At 34.1% G+C, this 22,582-nt stretch overlaps 1 long non-coding RNA gene and 1 pseudogene across 1 annotated transcript; one reads left to right on the forward strand and one right to left on the reverse strand.

Moving 5' to 3' along the window:
* Window positions 1-1,801: 1,801 nt before the first annotated feature.
* Window positions 1,802-7,198, forward strand: LOC115875952. Its single transcript, XR_004049073.1, has 3 exons — window positions 1,802-2,344; window positions 3,144-3,234; window positions 6,814-7,198. It is a non-coding gene; the product is annotated as an uncharacterized LOC115875952 (long non-coding RNA).
* A 3,639-nt stretch (window positions 7,199-10,837) lies between these two features.
* On the reverse strand, window positions 10,838-11,973 carry LOC115875775 (annotated as a pseudogene).
* Window positions 11,974-22,582: the final 10,609 nt, after the last annotated feature.

The raw sequence follows: 22,582 nt of genomic DNA on the forward strand, positions 1-22,582 counted from the left end.
ATTTGAAGCTGTGAAATTGTTAGCATGATTGCTTATGACTCTAAAAGGAATTCGTAAAAGCTATTGAAAATTAACAATTTGCTTCATTTTATGGAGTTTTTTTAAAAAGTTCCAAATAATTTTCTCTGTAAAATAAAATGGAAAAAACTTAATCATCATCTTTAAAATTTTCATGGTATTTCCTAGGTTCATGCCGATATTCTGTATAGTATTAAACCAGTGGTGGCACGTGGTGCGATGCACGCCAAAAACGCTTTTAAATAAAATTAAAAGATCATATTTTATTCAAAAAAAATAAATGAACTTAAAATCTAATAATAATACCGAAAAAAAATATTTTAGTTTAGCTGATAAAAACGGTTATAACGCTCCCATATCGCTCTTAGTCACTGGTGCGATCGCTGGTATTCCCGCAGCTTCCTTGGTCACACCTGCTGACGTCATCAAGACGCGGTTACAAGTGGTGGCTAGAGCGCACACTGGTTCAGAGGCGGCAGAAACCCTATTTTTTAGAAGTCAAGATTTCGTTAATTCTAAACTCGTTTCTTATAGTATATTTCCCGTAGAATCCAGCACTGATACAACTTTTTTGAATAAAAGCTTTCTTCGTGTGTAAATAATCAGTGGAAATGGAAGGATAAAAATATGCAAAAATGACAATACTTTGAAAATTCTCTTCGCTATTGTGGTAGGCATTAAAAACTGATCTACTCTTTTATTATAACCATAATATATAATTCTGTCAATTATTTAAAAATATTGGGTTTTCGAAAATTTTAATTGAAAAGGTTTTTAGGGCAATAGCTACGATTGGTTTAAAATTTCTTCTATTTTAGGTCATTTAAAAAAACCTTTACGCTCCTTTGTGTTTTAGTTGCTATATTTACATTCTACAAAGAGTAATCTAACAAATTATACAAAAATCAGCTGCCTAAACTTGCCTATTGAGCAAAAAAATCGTTTCAAATTCCTTTACCGTAAAACGAAGAAATATTTTTAATATTATTTCCAGCAAATAAGTGTGTTGTTCGGCCATGGGATATCCTACTAATTATAAAACATTTAATAAATCATCTTAATCTAATCAAAAATTATTAATTTCGTTAGTAATGCGTCAATAACTAAAGATTATCTTACTTACATACTAGCCGTACTACATACTACCTTACTACATAGTATAGCCCACAATCAATTTACATTAATACCAGATATCAAAAAAAAAATAACAGAATAAATAAAATATCCTTGCACCGTCCGAGATTCGATCTAAGGTCTTTCGCTTCATGGCCCGAAACTTTACCCATTGCTCCACGGAAACCTGCTCAACAAGACTTCAATGACGGTTTATTAATAAAAAACCCAAAATAAAAACAAATAGCTTCTTCTAGCTTGCGTGTGAGTATAAGTTTGTGAAACGGGATACCTCGTAATACATATAGAGTTTTCGAGTTTCATACCGGGAGTTGTGCGATGTTATAATAAAGGATATGGGCTTGAATGAATGGTTGGAAAATCAATTTTCATTATCAGCAGATGAAAAAAAGTTGATTATTAGAGCGGTAAAAATGGCACTAATGTAATCGGGAGATTAATATATTTAACAGAAATTGATATTTAAAATATAATTCTATCTTGACAAACAATGTCTTCTCTCGGCCGAAATCAACAATCTCCGACATTCAACTGTTTCCAAAGCCTACTACTCCGCTACTCGCCAACATCAGCGGACACGGGGTGCAGGCACGGCGTGAAAATGACTGCCTATCATAAGGATCATAGGTGTCGATAACACTAATATTATTTTTTCCTATTAATATAATAATAATCATTTCATATTGTATATTACAATATTGGGTATGTATCTGTTGGTACATTATTTGTTTTATCGATGTTCACTGAATACTTATATAATAAACATAATAATATATTATTTCTTACAATAAAAAGGTATTTTTGTGCCTGCTAGAAGAAACGAATTTCAAGAAAAAAAAAGTTTGGGTGCATTTGTACCCCACTTGGTATTTAGGAAATTTTTTGACCAAGGTTTTATGAAGATTAAGATGGATAAATTGCAAGAAAACCTTCAAAAATATTTTCAAAATTGCTTTTTGCGGGCTAGACATTTTTTTAGTCCAAAACAGATTTAAAATTTGAATTTAGCACTTCAAAAAACGGGGGTATACCGGGTTTCATCCAATTATTCAGATAGTAAGATGTTTCAGCCGCTTTTGGTAGGCTTTAAACCAGTGTGGAGCGGGACAAACGACCTGCAGTGGAGTTTTAGATGCCACGAGGAAGATTTATAGAGAGGAAGGTTTCAGGGCGTTCTGGAAAGGTTCAGTTGGTAAGTTATTAATTAGAATACTTCGATAATTATTTTATAATACCATGCACTCGAAAAAGGAATCACAATAGCTCATACTCTTCTTTATTTTTTAATGGCGCTTACTGGAGCTGGCCTTAAGAAGGTTGTGATTTGTTTTTATATTGAGTAAAAATGAATTTTAAATGGTGTAGTTTAAATTTCGAGAAAAAATATTTTTTTGGAAATAGATTTGTGTGTCTGACAGCAGCGCTCTATCCTTTTTAATCTTTCTATAATTTGTGTTAATTCTTACAAATTTTATGTCAATTTTTAATAAATGACGTATAGAGATTGACCTTGCCAAAATTATTACCGATTGTTATTCACGAGCAGTCTTTGACACCGTTTTTTTATCATATGTTATAATAAGTAGGTCTCAAGGTTATCATTTCATCATTCATCATGATTTTTGATTTCTAAACTATTACAGTTTTTATTAATACACATCTATATTTTTTAATATTCAATAACTGAATTGATTGAATACTAAAGCAGTATTAAGTATAAAGATTGCTTATTCTTCTGTAGATATTTCTCTAGGGTGTCCATTACGTCAAAATTTGGGCATATCACCACTATAATAAAATAAAGGAAAAAATTGAAGAAACAAAGCTTTTATTGTTTGTAAAACGCCACGGGATTTATAATTTATAGATTATATATTTTTTGGATATTATTGCTGCTTATAACAAATAATTTTTAACGTCATATTAAATTAAAATTTTATTTGTAGGTAATTGCGATGATATATAAAACAAATTATGTATTTCTTTAATAGCCCGTGTGTTCAGATCTTCCCCACAATTTGGTGTTACTCTATTAACTTATGAACTTCTTCAAAGGACGATCTACGTCGATTTTGGAGGAACGTAAGTATAAAACAGGGTTTATATATTTTACTAGTGATTTCCCAAAAAAATACAAAACATATACTTAGTAAAAAACAAGCATTACGAATATACCGATTTGGTCATCGAAACTGTGCGGTCTGGATTTTAACGTGTAAGACAGTGATGTAGACAGCTTAATGGAAAATCAAATGTATTAAATTATTTATATAAATTGGGTCGACCCATTTCTTCTATGCGGTATTGCCGGATTTTACATCAAAATTTCGAACCGCACAAGTAGGCGTTTACGAAAAATGTTGCATCCAGGGTTGAAACATTATTTTTCACTATTAATTACTCATTTTACTACGGCTGTAATAGATTATATTTAGTATAGATATATTATCATCATTTCAGTAGTGTACATGAAAGTTTTTAAAATACTTTATATTTTTCTACACACATTTTTCTACAAACGTAAAAAATCGGCAACACTGTATGTCGCTTTTGATTTTGTTTCTCCGTCAGTCAACCCGTCATTTATATTATTCTCTGTCACACGCACTAAAATCCAAACCACATAAATTGGATGACTAGCAGCACAGAATATCTAGCTACGCAACAGAAAAATACTCGAAATGAAAGAGCTAAAATTGCACAAGTAGAATACTAGATGGCGCGACAATATCATAATTGTGGGGTCATGTGATCTTACCCTCCCTATTTACCAAGTCTGTGGTACGTCTAGAGATAGATTTTAGATATGATCTGTGGTTAGGATTAACTAGGGTTATGTTTAGGTTAGAGAGAGAGAGAGAGACAGAGAGAGAGAGACTCTTTGGTTGTGTGTGTGCTCCATAATGCTTATGATCTCATGGCATTGTTCGATGTATAATAACTGAATTAAGAATAAAGTTGTTAAATTGAGAAGTGTTTAGTTGAAGGTGTTGAACGGCCCCAGCGTTGAGCACCCATAATGGTGACCCCGTACCCATAATTGGTGACCCCGACGTGATCTGAGCAATGCTTTTTTGTATCTCAAAATATGCATCATCTCAAAAGATAAGATGTTTAGGACATATATTCATACATTTAAGTTTTTTTCTTAGAATAGGTCCAAGAATCACTTTCTTAAATATTAGCATGTCATTAAGGAACACCGTGTATACCTTTCCAAATTTATTTGAAAATACCGAGAAAGTTTTTTATTGTACGACTACTTGTAAATTATAAAGACTCGGGCTCCCAGTGTATAATAAATAAAATAATGTTGCTCCCAGTTATATTCCATTTTACTTTTTTTTTCGAAAATTGCATTTTAATGCTCAGTTGCAGCATTTAAGGAACCTTTATGCACATATTCCTTGATCAAATATTAACGAATTTTATACATACTTTTAGCTCCCCTTTAGTCTTCAATTTCGTCTCTAAAAAAAAAACAAAAGCAATAATTGAAAAGTCGGCTCAAAGACCGTTGTAACTAACATATTTTACGAAATGGAGTTTGTTTCATGGAATACCGATGTAAGTACACTATTACGTGAGGTAAAGTTTTTTATCTACTTCAGTGAGTTAAGAAGCCCTTAACTCACGCATTTTGAGTGAGTTAAGCGCTTCTGAATGAACGTCATCTACGAAAGCGGTATCCTACCCCAGGACTGGCTGACTTCTACGTTCGCACCTCTTCCAAAGAAAAATAAAGCAAGGAAGTGCGAGGACCACAGAACCATCTGCCTTATGAGCCATGCTGCTAAGATAATGATGAGGATCATTTTTAATCGGATACGCTCCAAGTGCGACAACTACCTAAGTCGATCGCAGTATGCTTCAGAAAAGGAACAGGAGCAAGAGAGGCTATCCTGGGCCTAACCTTAATAGCTGAAAGATACTTGGCGGTAAAGAAGGATCTTTATGTCTGCTTCGTAGACTACATGAAGACTTTCGACCGCATACAACATGAAAAACTAATAGACATCCTCCAGGAAATCGGAGTAGATAACCATGACATCATTGTAATTCGTAATATATACTGGAACCATAAGGGATGCGTCCGAACATCAACTGGAAACACCTCTTACGTAGATATCCAAAGAGGGGTACGTCAAGGCTGCCTTCTCTCCCCATTGTTATTTAATGTGTACTCGGAGTACATAATCAAACAATCGTTGGAAGATCGAGCTGAAGGAGCTAAACTAAATGGAATAGTAATTAACAACCTCCGTTACGCAGATGACACCGTAGTGATCGGACAGTCTAAAAAACAGCTACAGAGCACAGTACCAGAATGGGTTTGGAGGTAAACGCATCTAACACCAAAACTATGGTGTTTTCTCGGACCTCTCGGACCTCTCAAGATCACCCTCAATTAGACATTGTTGTTAATAACACCACTTTACATAATGTACAAAAGTACTGTTACCTGGGCAGGGAAATAAACAGTCAGCTCGACCACTCTATAGAGATTAGAAGGAGAATAGAAATCGCTCTTGCAGGATTCGTTAAGATGCGAAGCGTACTCTGCAACCCGCGTTTGTCCATAGGGGTAAGGTTGAGAACACTCAAGTGCTACGTTTGGCCTTTGTTGCTGTACGGGTGCGTAACTTGGACCCTAAAACAGGAGAACCTCAGGAAGGTGGAAGCATTCGAAATGTGGCTTTATAGGCGAATGCTACGTATAAGCTGGACCACTAGAACAACAAATGTGGAAGTACTGACCAGAATAAACACCCGTACCCACTTAGTCAACACAACAAAAATAAGGAAAACCGCTTACCTCGGGCATATAATGAGACACGAAGACTACGAACAGCTTCAGCTAATACTTCAAAAGAAGGGAAAGCGCGGCATAGGAAGGAAGAAGAAATCGTGGCTTGGAAATATACGAGATTGGACAAATATTTCAAACGGGAATACTTTAATACATCGAGCCCAACATAGGGAAGATTTTGCCATAGTGGTCGCCAACCTCAACCGAGACGGCACCTAGGGGGAGGAAGAGCTTCTTAACTCACGCATTTTCATTACCGCACTCCTTGTTTAGATGACTACCAAAGAGAAAAAAATATTTTGTAAAACATTTATTTTGCACTAAATACCTACTAAATACAAATAAACTGTTCTATGGATAATAATTATAAAAAAATGAAAACTTATTTATTATAAAGGTTAATGATAGAGTTTGAACAACCTTTCAAGTAAATGCCTGATAAAGCATATTATATTCATTTTAATAGATATCATAGTACGTATCATTGAATAGAAAGCCCAAATAGACGAAGGCTTATAAGCAGCGGATAAGTTGGAAAAACATATTATGAGTACCTTTTCATTTCCATAGTTGTGTACTTTTTTTCGGTGCACTATTTTTCATATTTAGAGTATGTATATTCATACTTCTGTTTCGATCTTGATCAGAAATGGCTCTGAATACCTCTTCTTCAATGTCAGAGGGAATATTTTCCGAATCGCTCATTTTTTAAACTCGCTCATTTTTTAAAGAACGAAATCGTTTTTAGCTTCTGAAAAATTTGATAATTGTTACTTACAACGTTCTTTGAGGCGACTCTTCAATTGTATTTTAGTGATTTTTTCTTCTACTAATACAGTTTTTCCTTGCAGTCGACCAACCGGCTCCGAACTGAAAGTGACGTCGATAGGTGGCGACCGCGCCCCATCCAATCCCGACCATGTGGGGGGCTATTCAGTCTCCGTTCTCATTTTCTCGGGGATCGAGACTAAATTCGGCCTATGTCTGCCCAAATTCAGCCTGGCCAGAACGTAAACGGAGACCTGCTTTAGTCGAATTTGTATAGAACCAAATCGCTTTATCGTGGAAAGAAAAATACTTTAACAAAATGAAAAGTAATCAACGTTAACAAACGGTGGTATTCATGCTTGCAACGTATTGATCTTAACAGTAGCCCTAGTTCTAATGGGTCCTAAGACATACATGCTCAAAACTAGAGGTTTTAAGAATTCTCGAAATAATATTTCACATGTTGAATTTGACGGTTTATAAAGTTAATAAATTATTTATTTTTTTTGGTCTAGAAATTATTAATGTAAGAATTAGTGTCTCTAGTATTCGAAATTCTAAAAATATTTGTGAAGTTGGGTTAGTTCAAAACATATATTTCATATGAGCGCAAGCTCTTACTAGAATATTCTTAAGATCAGTAGAAGTATGAATGGCACTTCCTTAAGTTCTTGAGCTTAATTTCTTAGAGTAATGTTAAGGGCAATCTTAGGACTACCGTTATCCGTTGATACGATCACAGATTCGGTATACTATAAATATGTATACAGATAAAAATCTTGTCCCTAATTTGTTGTATGAAAATTGTTTTTTATGACGATGAGCAAACGAGTAAAATTTCCTGTGCGTAAAACTCGCGTTTAAACAGCGTAATAACTGGTCCGGTCAGGCGCGGTGCACAATTTTAGAGGCCATAAATGGGCGTGCTATATGCGCGAACTAGTAACCTAACTAGTGCGCGACTCCGAAAATTGGAACCGCAAAAAACAATGCTGTGATACGATGGTCCGACGGCGCTCTGATTGGTCACAGAGTTTTCGCGCCACTTTTCATCCGTATATTTTTTCTTCAGTCCGTCAACGGAGAAAGATCGTACGATAACGGACGTTTTGACACTTTTTGACAAATTTAATCTAACCTTAATAAAAATATAATAGTACAAGAGCTAGCAACGTCGGGAAAACGAGAATTTTAAGAAAGTTGATTCTTTATTATATCTTTTGCTATGCTCTCCTGACCAAAGTGCGGACCGTCTGGCTGCCCGTAGACTACTGCGGTTCACTACTGTGCATCACATCTGTACAGGATATCCCATTTTCATGTGTTTGAAACGTCCAAAACGTTGCTAGCTCAAGACTATAAGTAAAACAGCGAAATCGTTATGGAAATGTAAATATCAAATGACACCCAATCACAAGCAAATCGTACATCCGATGAACGGAGGCATGAAAATGCAATAAATTTAAAAACTGTGCAATTTTCTAACAAATAATATCGTATCACCGGATAACGGATGCATAAAAATCAAGCTTAATACTCGAAGTATGAACTCATCATTATACATATTGTATCTCTATTATTACTTTGTCCATGATTATTACATAAATTCTAATGAAATGAAGATAGTAGCTAGTTTTCTGAATAAAAGCTGAATAACGTAAAGTACTAATTGTTTAACATTAATCTGTTTTTTTTTGTGAGATTCTACTCAAAGTCCTTAAACTGATATTGAACACAGCTGAAACACACTCAAAGATCTTATGTACTTTCAATCTATGTTTTTAGTAGTTTGATAGGATTATAGGACTTATATCAAGAATTCAAATCTCCGAGACACTTAAAATATTTTTCCCATATGTATCCAAACGTCATACGATCGAAAAAAAACGCCGTCTTAGTGGTCTACGATCTCAATGATTATAGATGAAAACTTTTATAAAAAAATGACATAAAGATTTGTTAAAAATTAATATTTAGGCATTTTAAAGGTCACTGTGGCGCCGTTTTTTTTTTCGGTCGTATGACATCCTGAAATATTGTATATCTGAACAGAAGAAAGGGTTTATGGAAGGAGCATTATGTTTTTTTAGAATGAACCAGAGTATAAAACATTCAGTTCAGGCACTGTGATAACTTTTTAAACATGTTTCATTGAAGAAAAAAAAATTGACGTTTATATTAAAACGTATTTTTTTTTAAATCAGAGTATTTAAAAGTGAAATAACTCCAATCTTTTTTTTTCTGAAACAAATTTTGTGTAAAAATTTTTAACGTCGCTGCGTTGGCACTATTTTTTTATTTTTTCCATTATTTTAAATATTTATCGATATTATACACTTTATTTTTTCAGGCCATTTTACCTCAATCTGCTCTACGAAATAGTTGCTAAATATTATTATGTTTAATTAAATAATTTTAAAAAGTTGACAAATCCTCTTTCTTTTAAATAAAACCTTAGCTGAGATGATGGTGCTTAGATAGATACCTATATCCTTAGTTGACAATCTGTCGTTAACATAGAATAAAATTAAACCCTCTCATCTGAAGGTCCAATCTATTCAAAATATTATAACATATAGAGGGTGTTTCAAAAGACGTGCCATCTCTCGTAGGGTTTGGTTTGGATTTACGCACCCTGTAGCTACGAAACAAAGCAGAATCGGACCTATGTTGATATGAAAAATAAATCTTAATTTTAAGAGATGGCACATGTTTTTGAAACACCCTGTATGTTTGAGGCTGCTTTAAACAAGTATAATACGTCTTTACCAAAGTTTCAGTTATTACACTACTTTTTTAGTGAGGTAAATTTATTACTAAATAGAAGTTTTATAGAATTTTATTAAAAAATATGCGTTTAAGGTATTACAAGAAGACGAATCACATTTCTTTAAAACAATTCTACCCAGAATTATTAAACTTGCTCTAAGATTGCCAGAGTTGATTCCTTGTGGAATTCCATTGTTAGCACAAAATCGTAACAGGTCATTAAGTTTATCTCAGTTACAAATATCGTGGCTTTAGCTAATGCATTTTTGTGTACATTTCCATATAAGAAGTCTGTAGCCTCAAGATACCCAGGTGTAAATTTTATTTCGTATGTATTTAGAAAGTAATAAACCCAGCGTGTGTTCAAAGGTCAAAGCGCCCTTCCGTGTTCTTAGTAGAGACTACGTTTAACCCAGCGCCTTCGGCTTTTCTGCTGTAAATATTTTTTATGTTTATATTTGATTTCAAAGAATTTATTTTTAAAGTTACACTGATATATTAGTATATCAGAGTCACTTTAATAAAACATAAGAATATATATATATTTTACAGTTTATTAAATATAAATTTGGACTACAAGGTAGAAAGTAAATCACAATATTTGATAAAACTTATAAGTATACCATTATTACAGTTAATAAATAATAAAACTATTTCTGACTATGATATTTAAAATTTAGATAGACAGAACATTAAAAAACATACCGGTATTTGCAGACGCAGGCCCAAATTCAATAAAAACCAAAATTTTTCCTGCGAAAATCGGGCTTTTTTCACAGAAAAGGTATTTTTTGATTTATCAACAATCATTGTCAAGTTAACAATATACAGGTTGTTTTCTAATTAGTTTAAAAAATTGTGGTGTGATTCCTCATGTGTTCTTAAAACAATTTTTATATAACCATTGGGTCTAATGTACTTCCTTTCTGATTCACAGGGTGTTAAAAATTAAAAAAATTGATATTTTGCTTAACATAAATGGTACACTACTGCTTTTTTAAAGAAAATATATTTTGTTTCTTGACTGGCCATCCTTTTTCAACAAAATTGATCTTTTGAGTTTTTCTTGTTCATCAAACGGTTGCTGAGAAAAAAAATAAATATACTTATTAAGAGCCCGCCTTAAGCCGTTTTCTAACGATTTTTTTTTATTTTTAGATTAATTAGGAAACACCCTGTATATGCATCACAGGCAACCAAATAAACTAGTAACCTCTAAAAATTATATTTCCTACCACTAGCGACAAACTGTGTTTTTAGTAAGTACTAAATTATTTTATCAAAACTATATTGTCACTATATAAGTTTCCAGGCATTGGTCGGTTGTCTTTTGAATTATAAAAATAATGAATTGTTAGTTTTTATAAACGTCACTATGTAGTTTTAGTTCACTAACTTTCATATCTATCCAGTCCAAAAACAGCAATATATTTACATACACTCCCGGAGCTTCCGACATGCCGCATCTTAGTCCCCAAGACACAATTCCTAATTTGTAGATACCGTTCTTCTTCGTTTCCTTCCACCGGGCATACTAAAGGTCCCCCTCCGTCTCCTTTACATGCATCATAAGGGTGTCCACCGGCACAAATAACGCTGTCGTGTAGAGTGAAACCAGGCCCCAATCTTGTACCCCTCAGCGCCTCTGTGCACTTGCTTCTTGACACCAGAGGTATAGTAGCTTTTTTCAAAACAGGCTGGTATGAACCTTTTTGAATAGAGTTTTTACCCCAACCGGTCACTATGCACTGCGACAGGATGACTTTAGGAGTCTTCGCTGGCAGGCATATTATGCCTACGTTCCTCATAAGCTTGAAGGATGCGTCTAGGAGAATAAGAGCGATGTCGTGCTGTAAAGATGGAGGATGGTAGTCAGGGTATATAAAAATTTCTTTTGCCGTTCTATTCAGTCCAAAAACAGCAATATATTTACATACACTCCCGGAGCTTCCGACATGCCGCATCTTATTCCCCAAGACACAATTCCTATTTGTTGATACCGTTCTTCTTCGTTTCCTTCCACCGGGCATACTAAAGGTCCCCCTCCGTCTCCTTTACATGCATCATAAGGGTGTCCACCGGCACAAATAAAGCTGTCGTGTAGAGTGAAACCAGGCCCCAATCTTGTACCCCTCAGCGCCTCCGTGCACTTGCTTCCCGACACCAGAGCTATAGTAGCTTTTTTCAAAATAGGCTGGTATGAACCTTTTTGAATAGAGTTTTTATCCCAACCGATCACTATGCACTGCGACAGGATGACTTTAGGAGTCTTCGGTGGCAAGCATATTATGCCTACGTTCCTCATAAGCTTGAAGGGTGCGTCTAGGAGAATAAGAGCGATGTCGTGCTGTAAAGATGGAGGATGGTAGTCAGGGTGTAAAATTAAAAATTTCTTCTGCCGTTCGGTCTTGATGTGGTAGCGGTTCATTTTCGCGTTCCCAGTACCATTCACCAGCTCTCACGGTGCCCCACATCGGTAGAAGAGTCCTTTTTAGATGCCTAACATCCAGGGGAACTCAACAAATTCTGTGGTGTCCGCGTCGCCTAGGATCCGTTGCTGGACTTTTTCCTTGTTCTCTGCGGGTGCTACGGTGTTGCCTTTCTTGCCGCATTTTGCTTCACATAGGATCACTTTAGGAGTCTTCGGTGGCAGGCATATTATGCCTACGTTTCTCAAAAACTTGAAGGGTGCGTCTAGGAGAATAAGAGCGATGTCGTGCTGTAAAGATGGAGGATGGTAGTCAGGGTGTATAAAAATTTCTTCTGCCGTTCGGTCTTGATGTGGTAGCGGTTCATTTTCGCGTTCCCAGTGCCATTCATCAGCTCTCCCGGTGTATTCGGCGGGCGCTAGAACACAGTGGGCAGCTGTTAGGGCCATTTTAGGATGGATTAAAGATGCCCCACATCGGTAGAAGAGTCCTTTTTAGATGCCTAACATCCAGGGGAACTCAGCAAATTCTTTGGTGTCCGCGTCGCCTAGGATCCGTTGCTGGACTGTTTCCTTGTTCTATGCGGGTGCTACGGTGTTGCCTTTCTTTGTCATCTTCATGTCGTGCTGTAAAGATGGAGGATGGTAGTCAGGGTGTATAAAAATGTCTTCTGCCGTTCGATCTTGATGTGGTAGCGGTTCATTTTCGCGTTCCCTGTACCATTCACCAGCTCTCGGTGTTGCCTTTCTTTGTCATCTTCATGTCGTGCTGTAAAGATGGAGGATGGTAGTCAGGGTGTATAAAAATGTCTTCTGCCGTTCGATCTTGATGTGGTAGCGGTTCATTTTCGCGTTCCCTGTACCATTCACCAGCTCTCCCGGTCTATTCGGCGGGCGCTAGAACACAGTGGGCAGCTGTTAGGGCCATTTTAGGATGGATTAAAGATGCCCCACATCGATAGACGAGTCCTTTTTAGATGCCTAACATCCAGGGGAACTCAGCAAATTCTGTGGTGTCCTCGTCGCCTAGGATCCGTTGCTGGACTGTTTCCTTGTTCTGTGCGGGTGCTACGGTGTTGCCTTTCTTGCCGCATTTTGCTTCACATAGGATCACTTTAGGAGTCTTCGGTGGCAGGCATATTATGCCTACGTTCCTCATAAGCTTGAAGGGTGCGTCTAGGATAATAATAGCGATGTCGTGCTGTAAAGATGGAGGATGGTAGTCAAGGTGTATAAACATTTCTTCTGCCGTTCGGTCTTGATGTGGTAGCGGTTCATTTTCGCGTTCCCACTACCATTCACCAGCTCTCACGGTGTATTCGGCGGGCGCTAGAACACAGTGGGCAGCTGTTAGGGCCACTTTAGGATGGATTAAAGACGCCCTACATCGGTAGAAGAGTCCTTTTTAGATGCCTAACATTCAGGGGAACTCAGCAAATTCTGTGGTGTCCGCGTCGCCTAGGATCCGTTGCTGGACTGTTTCCTTGTTCTCTGCGGGTGCTGCGGTGTTGCCTTTCTTGCCTTTCTTGCCGCATTTTGCTTCACATAGGATCACTTTAGGAGTTTTCGGTGGCAGGCATATTATGCCTACGTTCCTCATAAGCTTGAAGGGTGCGTCTAGGAGAATAAGAGCGATGTCGTGCTGTAAAGATGGAGGATGGTAGTCAGGGTGTATAAAAATTTCTTCCGCCGATAATTCTGCGTCTTCTAGGATCCGTCGCTGGACTGTTTCCTTGTTCTCTGTGGGTGCTACGGTGTTGCCTTTCTTGCCGCATTTTGCTTCACAACACACGTCGTAATCGCCGGTGCAGGATGTGGCACTGGGGTTGCTTAGGGTTTTTTCCCTTATATGCCTCACGTCTACTGCCAAGCCGTTGTCATCCAAACCGCTGAAGTCCGCCTTGCACTACCAGAATGGTACGCACAAACAGTATTCTGTGTTAGAATCGCCATATTCAGAAGCGTAGGTATTTAATAATAACAAAAACACTACGTACACGTTCGATAAAAAACATTGATAGTTCATTTTGATTTTATGCGATTTTTTTGTTATATTTAGAAGTTTGTATACGACGTAGCAAACGCTGTTCTCGCTTATTGCAGATTGAATATTAATACAGAATTATAATACAGAGAGAAAAAATCGTTAAAATATACACTAATCAATACAATATATAACTACACTATTCTAAGAGTAAAAGTGTAAAAAATAAAAAAAAAATACACTGAACATTTTAATCTTTAATTAGTCCATATGAACTGATGGTGTTCTAGTAGTGCGTCGACCACTTAAGTTTAAAAATTTCACGGCTGAACGATTACTTGGGAGCCCACTTCTTCCAGCTTCTTCTTCCAATATTTGTTCGAATTGGGCCTGAGTTATAGATTTGGAGTATTAATATTTGTATTAAATAGTTTAATACAGCAACCTTCAGAGAGGGTCCTGGGTTCCTTGGTACAGCATAGTAATCTCTTAGCAGGTTGAACATTGAACAGTCCACACTGATTTAGTCAATAAGATGATTGTTACAACTGAACCAATTGCAGATAGTTCAACAGTGTCCCAGTTTGAATGTTGCACAATAAATGGTTTCTTCAATTCTATGTCTAAAAGATCGTCCATCTGCTTGTGATTAGCGAAGTTCAGTTCATCTAATTTCTAATTCGTTATCTTCACTGGCTCGCGATTTGATGGGGTTAAGTTAAACTCTTGAATTCTTATAACTTGGGGATTCTTGCATATGAATTTGTTTTCGGTGGTTTTCGTAGAACTTGATAGATCCCACATCGCTACGTAATATATCTTACTAGTTTGATTACTGAGTTGATTAAAGAATTTTGTATATATATTTAAAAATTGTTAATTTAAGTTAAAACTTGTGAATACTAGCTTTAAAATTTTGAATAGTATTTGAAATAATTCTTATTTGTTGTTTCATAGTAAGTTGAGTTTCGTAATTAACGGTTAATAGTTTTTATGGCTTGATCATAAAATTTTGCATCAGGTATACAAACCATCAATTAAAAGCGTATGAGACGCCATTAAAAATTCCTCTTTTCAAATTATTATATCAAAAATTATTATCGAAACCTGAATCTTCATTACTATGACATAAATTAAAAGATCTTTGATATGCGTGAGAGAATTTAGTTTATCATTATAATAAGATAAATTATTTAGGTATGTGAAAAGAATAATTTCAGAACCGGATATTTTTGCATTTCCCAATTTATGGTAATATATTCCCGCTTGTCCAGGTAGATAAGTTATATGATAATTAGAAGTGTTAGAGGGTAATGGAAAAATTACAATAAGGTATAAAAATAAGGCGAACATTTTAATCTGAAACAAAAGGTTTTATCATGTTAGTATGATAAATAATATATCTTTTCCCAATTTGAATTTGAACATTTTTTCATTAAGTACTTTTGTTATTCTATACGGGCCTTTAAAATTAGGGGATAATTTTTTGCTTAAGCCTGGAGAAATTTGTTCATTTAATATATATACTAGGTCATTAGGTTTATAAATAGTCGTTTTAATTTTTTGATCGTAATATTCTTTTGATTTATTTATATTCTTTTTAGCTTGAGTTATAAATCTGTTTCTATTCTCGGTAATGGGTAATGGACCAACTATATCAATCGCTAATTTTTCGAAAGTCTTTTGGCTGGTGGATGTAGTTTCCATAGGGACCTTATTTGGTTTATAATTAGTTTTATTTATTTGATACGAAGGACAGCGTTTAATATATTTTTTGATATCTTTCTTCACATTGTTCCATTTATAATTTTCCTTAATCCTTTTATAAGTTCTAGTATAACCAGAGTGTCCGGCTAATTTAGAATCGTGATTTTCTTTTAGGATTTGTTTAATCTCTTCCTTAGTCTCAGGTTTATACTTTTCTCTGTTAATGACATGTACGTTAATATTAGTATCTTTAAATAAATAATGAATTATTTCGTAATACGGGGTGGACCATTTTGGTTGTTTCTATAGGGTATCTAGGAAACTGTGAGAAAAATTCAAATTTTGATACTGCAGTCTCGGGTTCTTTTTTTGAAAAAATTACAATGGCGCAAACGGATCGTGGCTATCTTGATCGGTTTCGAAGCTACAGGGGGATTCTCAAATTTTGTACTTTTTGAAGATGTTCGATAATTTGTTTATTTCAGCCAACCACGGAAAAATGAATTATACATTCTAAAGGCACTTTTCTGTGTAGAATGCAGTGGCGTAATCAGACTTTTTTCGAAAAAAATATTTTTTGAGATATTAACTATACTTATGTTTTTTTTTAAATAGAAACCCCTGTATATTTTTAAATTTTCTTATTCAGCTTGGCATGGGCTTCTCGAAAATATATAACACTCTATATTTATTTTCACTATTAACCTCAACATTTCAATTTTTTCTTAAAATATCTACTTAGTAGTAGACCGCGCCGAGTAACAAAGTAAACGGTTGTCATGGTGATCGGAACATGCCTTTGATGGATGCGGGACATTTCATTTCAACAAATTGAAGTATGTGTATTTTAAATAATAAAAAATGAGTAAATTTAAAAATTTTGAGAAATATAATGTTACAATGTTATATTGAGTCTAACAAACCTAAGCAAATGGCAGCTGATTTATGTTTTGAGCAGTATCCAGAGCGCGAGCAACCAAACCCAGCCATTTTTAAAAGGATAGAAGATAGTTTAATCAATTTTGGATCTTTTCTAAAACCGCGTCCGAAAAATTATCAGAAAGAAGATGAAGAAAATCAATATATTAATGTCCTCGGAGCCGATACATGAATTAGCAATTAAATAAAATCGAACAACAATACGAAGTAAATAAAAAAATAAGTGTGACAGAAACAAAAGAACATATTTTAATATAAACTCAAGAGGTTACTTCAATCGGGCTTCTCAGTTAATATAAAAAAAAATAAAAACACAAAGACTACATTAAATGTTCAGACTGCTGCCCATTATTTATCTAGACAGAGTTGGTACGTCTCCACACGCCGCGCCGCTAACAGCATTTCAATATTTCAATAGCTGTACTTGATGTTGTTGGATCTAGTGTTACGGCTCCGAGGACATTAATATATTGATTTTCTTTATCTCCTTTTTGATAATTTTTCGGACGCGGTTTTTGAAAAGATCCAAGATTTGATTAAACTATCTTCTAACCTTTTAAAAATGGCTGAGTTTGGTTACTCGTGCCCTGGATACCGCTCAAAATATAAATCAGCTGCCATTTGCTTATATTTGTTAGACTCAATATAACCTTTTAACATATATTATATTTCTCAAAAGTTTCAAATTTAGTCATTTTTTACTATTTAAAATACACACACTTCAATCTGTTGAAATGAAATGTCCCGCATTCATCAAAGGTATGTTCCGATTACCATGACAACCGTTTACTTTGTTACTCGGCGCGGCCTACTATCTACTAAGTGGATATTTTAAGAAAAAATTGAAATGTTGAGGTTAATAGTGAAAATAAATATAGAGTGTTATATATTTTCGCGAAGCCCATGCCAAGCTGAATAAGAAAATTTAAAAATATACAGTGGTTCTATTTAAAAAAAACATAAGTATAGTTAATATCTCAAAACATATTTCTTTCGAAAAAAGTCTGACTGCGCCACTGCATTCTACACAGAAAAGTGCCTTTAGAATGTATAATTCATTTTTCCTGGTTGCTGAAATAAACAAACTATCGAACATCTTCAAAAAGTACAAAATTTGAGAATCGCTCTGTAGCTTCGAAACCGATCAAGATAGCCACAATCCCTTTGCGCCATTGTAATTTTTTCAAAAAAAGAACCCGACACTGCAGTATCAAAATTTGAATATTTCTCACGGTTTCCTAGATACCCTATAGAAACAACCAAAATGGTCCACCCTGTAGATAGTTTTTTTAGGTGTTTCAGGTAAATTTATTGTTTTCATATTATCTTTTATTAACTGAGTTCTTAAATTAGGCAGAGAATAAAATACATCCTTATAGCTTAATTTATCAAAATGAAAATGTTTTGTAATCATTAAATAACATAATTTATTATGATTTTTTAATTTGTAAATTGAATATAAATTAGGAGATATTATGTGATTAATTTTGTAGTCGAAATTATCTTTAATGTGTTGCGAAAATGGATTATTTTCGTCCAGATCTGAAGAAAAATAAATATTTCGGGGTAATTTCTGAGGTTTGATAATGATATTTAATAAAATTTTGATAATTGTCGTCTTTAGATGTTATATTAATGTTGATATTTCGTGATAGAGATAATATAAAATAATTTAGTAATTTCAGGATTTAACTTATCTAATTTGATTAAAGATACACTAGCACCTGTACAGTGACGGACTAAGGGGGTAGGGGCTGTCCGCCCTGGCTCCTCGTCTTTAGGGGCCTCCGAATCTTAATAAGTATTTTTATTCAACTGGCAAACAAGGCCAATATGTGTCCAGTAGTTATAAAGCAGTTTGTAGGAGGAGTATGCAAACCATACATATGCGCAAACTATAAACAGTATAAATGGAAGCAGATATTTACTTAATTATCAATTATCAGGCCCCAGTAATTGTCAATGGCATTTTCTATTTAGGAAATTAAATCAAGGGGTAATTTTCTTTGTTTAAAATATCGAATAATTATTATTTTTTATATATTTGAGACTGAATTTATTTATTTTAGCTTTTAAGTTGTTTTTCAATGGTTTCATTATTTATTTTTCCTGAATAAACATTTTAAATTACAACCAATGCACATCATAACTTGTATTCAAGCTTCATTACTGATGATGAGCAGTCTTTAGTATAACTCGGGCCACGGGCCTGAGACAGCGAAGGGGCCCCTCGGATCTTGGAGGACTTACAAAATCGTGATTCGCGGTATTTCCCTGGAGTATTTTTAAGAAAAAAATATTTAAAATTTTTGGACGAAAAAAACTACCTATCAAAAAAATTTGTACAGCCTAAAAGTCAATCAAATTTAGTGATTATCACAGCCCCTGTGACATAAAGAATAGACATGTGGCTATCTATTTCAAAAATTAAATTGTTCAAATACCATATAATAATGGCGGTAGCTATCATCGAATTGAGCGATTAAAAAATTATCATAAATATTTTTTTTTCAAATGGAAATCCGCTTTTTTTATTTCACTAGTGAAAAGGTTTTCCAATTTGTTACGTTTTAACTAGACATTCCTATACCTAAAATAAATCGTTTTAAGTTATTTAAGATTTAGTGTGAAAACGTATATTTTTCTTGATTTTATCTAGCTTCCTTTGACATTAAGTGTCAAACAGTCAGACAATTTATTTCCATCTGTCAGAAAATGAATTATTTGAATTTCCTATATTATAACTACTGCTGCCCCCCCCCCCTAAAAGTTTAAAAAGTGTATTTATATAAACATATCTCGTATTTTCGTTCTTTAGTGATATCTAATAGTTGATATTTTAATAACATACCGTACGATCGAAAAAAAAACAGCGCAAAGTTAGCTTGGAAATGGTGATCGATAATATACTGAATCATAGACTACCGGTTAAAATCAAGAAAAATATACTCTTTAAAGCTAAATCTTAAATAACTTAAAAACGATTTATTTTAGGGTCAGGAACCTGTACTTGTATAGTCAAAAAGTAACAAATTTTAAAAACGAAAGTAACGAAAGTCTTTTCACGAGTGAAATAAAAAAGTGAATTTCCACTTGAAAAAAAAATGGTATATGATAATTTTTTAATCGCTCAATTCCATGACAACTGCGGCCATTATTATATGACATTCGGACAATTTAATTTTTGATATAGATAGCCATATGTCTTCTCTTTATGGTACAGTCACAGTACAGTAGCTGTGGCAATCACTAAATTTGGCGTTTAGGCTATAGACATATTTTTGACAGGCAGTTTTTTTCCTCCAAAAATTCTAAATATTTTTTTTTCTCAAAAACGGTTAGCATTAGATATAGAGTGTTAATATCAAAATTCATAAAATTTTACAGAGAATTTAAGTATGTAATAAAAATGTCACCCATTTAAAATAAGAAAGTTGTTGTCAACTTCCGGTACTTTCGAAATTGCCGCCATATGAAAATATCTTTAATCGATAGATCTCATTGTGAAACAATGATATGCACAAAATCTCGTATCTAGATATCGTAGTTCTCTAAACTTCTAACGCAGGCTCAGCCTGGGACACCCTGTATAAATACTTGAATTTTGTCAACCATTACACATACGTCGCGTCATTCAATTTTTGCAAAATGTGCATTAGAAGTATATCATTATCTAAACAGACCGGGGCCACATTTAGCTTCGCTGCCCCGGGCCCCTGACAGGCTTAGTCCGCCACTGCACCTGTATCTAATACAAATCGAAATGTTTTATCTTTATTATTAGAAAAATCAGACTTAAGTTCTAAAAATATAGAGTTATTATCGTCACTAAGAATTTTTAAATTTGATTGAGTATCTGTGAATGAACGAATATTTGATGCTTCATTAGATTTGATTAGGTATATTCTGATTCGATACCCTTTGAAAATTTTTATTTTGTATTTCATTAGAATTTGTGTTTTGATTCGATACACTGTGAGAATTTTTATATTGTAATTTTCTACATTCGTTTATTGTATGTCCGTACTTTTTACAATATTTGTATTGTTTAATATTATTATGTTGACTATTTGAAGAAGGTTGATTAAATGTATGATTAAAGTTATGATTATTAGAATTATTAGAATTGTGTTAAACTCGGTAATTTTCATTAGATTGCGGGTAATTTTTGCGACAATTATTTGTAGAATGCGAATTGTTACGACATATTTTACAGTATTGGTTGCTTTTTTTTCAACATATTTAATATTCTTTCTTCGCATAGGGCAGCATTATGAGCCTCCTTAATGCAATTAAATCCTTTATATCTTAACATTTGTGAAATTTCTGGTTTAGAATGGTAAATGAATCTATTTAAAGTTAAATCGCGTATTGTTTGAGTTTTACCCGGTAATTCGGCATCGTTTTGACAACTCGACTGCTGAGCAGAAGAAATTATACGATGGTTTAAAACTTCTAAACGTTGAAAAAAATCATCTACGGATTCATTAGAATTTTGCCTACAGTTATTTAGCTCTTCTATTAATTGGACATAATGTATTCTCTCTTTATATAAATCTTTTAACTTTTGTCGTAGATTTTCCCAAGATTCGAAGCTTTGTGATGTTAGTTGCTCTTTTGCTGTACCTGATATTCTTGATAATATAAAATATAATAGAGGCAATTTTTGATTTTCACTGGCTAACTCATTAGCACTATTACAATTTGCTAAAAATTGACCTAATTCGTTTCTATTACCGCTAAATCCGAAAGGAATCAACTTACAAATGAAATCTAACGATAATGAATCAGTATTTGAGTTGGTATTCATGATTAATTTTGTTAATAAATTTAGTTAAAAAAAATGATTAATAAAATTTTGTAAAGTACTTTTTAACGGAGTTAAAAAAAATACTAGTAAGCTATATACGCTCGATACAAAATCTAAACAAATATACAAATTCCACTTACTAACGGTATTCTCCTGGACCAGTTTCCTGTTTTTCCTCCTTGAGAATCCTTTTGTCCCGTACTATCCAGTCTTGTCCTGAACTGGCCTAACCAATCCTGAATCCTTATCCTCTCCGCAACGCCAATTTTTGTTGTGGTCCTCTTCAGTAGGGCCAACTTGTTCAGGGTCTTTTCGGGTATGGAATTAATATACACTGTTCTTTTTATGTAACTTAACTTTAATTATGATGAACTAATTACAATAGTTACCCTGAGGGAAACTGTGAGAAATAATAATGTGTTGAAGAGTAAAAAGAGAGTTGGAGAGCAAAAGCAAAAGAGTGATGTGTTGTAACTGAAACAGGGTTTTAGCAAAAAGAGTCTGAGGGCCTGTCTTGCAGTTCCTTAAATAGTATTTAAGCTACAGAAATGCCAGAGGCGTACAGTACAATTTATATATCCTTAAATCTAATATTCAGAGCAGTGGACGACACTGCCCTAAACTTATATTGTTTAGGTAGACAGACGTCTGCGAAAGCTATATAAATTTATGATCAAAATTCTCTCCCAAAAGTAATAGTTAAAGTTATCAATTAGAATTATATTGTAGGGTCGTTTATGAGCTCAAAGGTATGAAGGTTTTTATAAGAGATGGGACATTCATAAACTAATATTACAAATTTAATTAAAATGAGGACGGGATTATAACAATAGTTCATTTTTATTTTATTGTTATATTTACAAGTTTGTATACGACGTAGCAAACGCTGTTCTCGCTTATTGCAGACTGAATATTAATACAGAATTTTAACTGATCTAAAATGTTTATTAGGTACCTAAATAATATAATTAACTTGCTATTGAAGGTTTTATTCTATGGTTTTATTGAAGCAACTTCACGGAATGACAGGTCCTGTAATTATAGTCATCACATGATACAAATAAAATAGTCATCATAATAGTCATAAAATTTTGTATAGGAATGGGAGACAAGCAGGTTTTTGCTTTTTTTGTTGCACACTGAAAGGTTTACTTTGTTTAGATATCTTTGGGGTCAATCAAACATTACTCAAGCTGCTTCTTGTTTCAGTTAATT

Source organism: Sitophilus oryzae, unplaced genomic scaffold (genome assembly GCF_002938485.1).
Source record: "Sitophilus oryzae breed Bouriz unplaced genomic scaffold, Soryzae_2.0 scaffold_1058_pilon_pilon, whole genome shotgun sequence".
NCBI classification, from domain to species: domain Eukaryota; kingdom Metazoa; phylum Arthropoda; class Insecta; order Coleoptera; family Curculionidae; genus Sitophilus; species Sitophilus oryzae.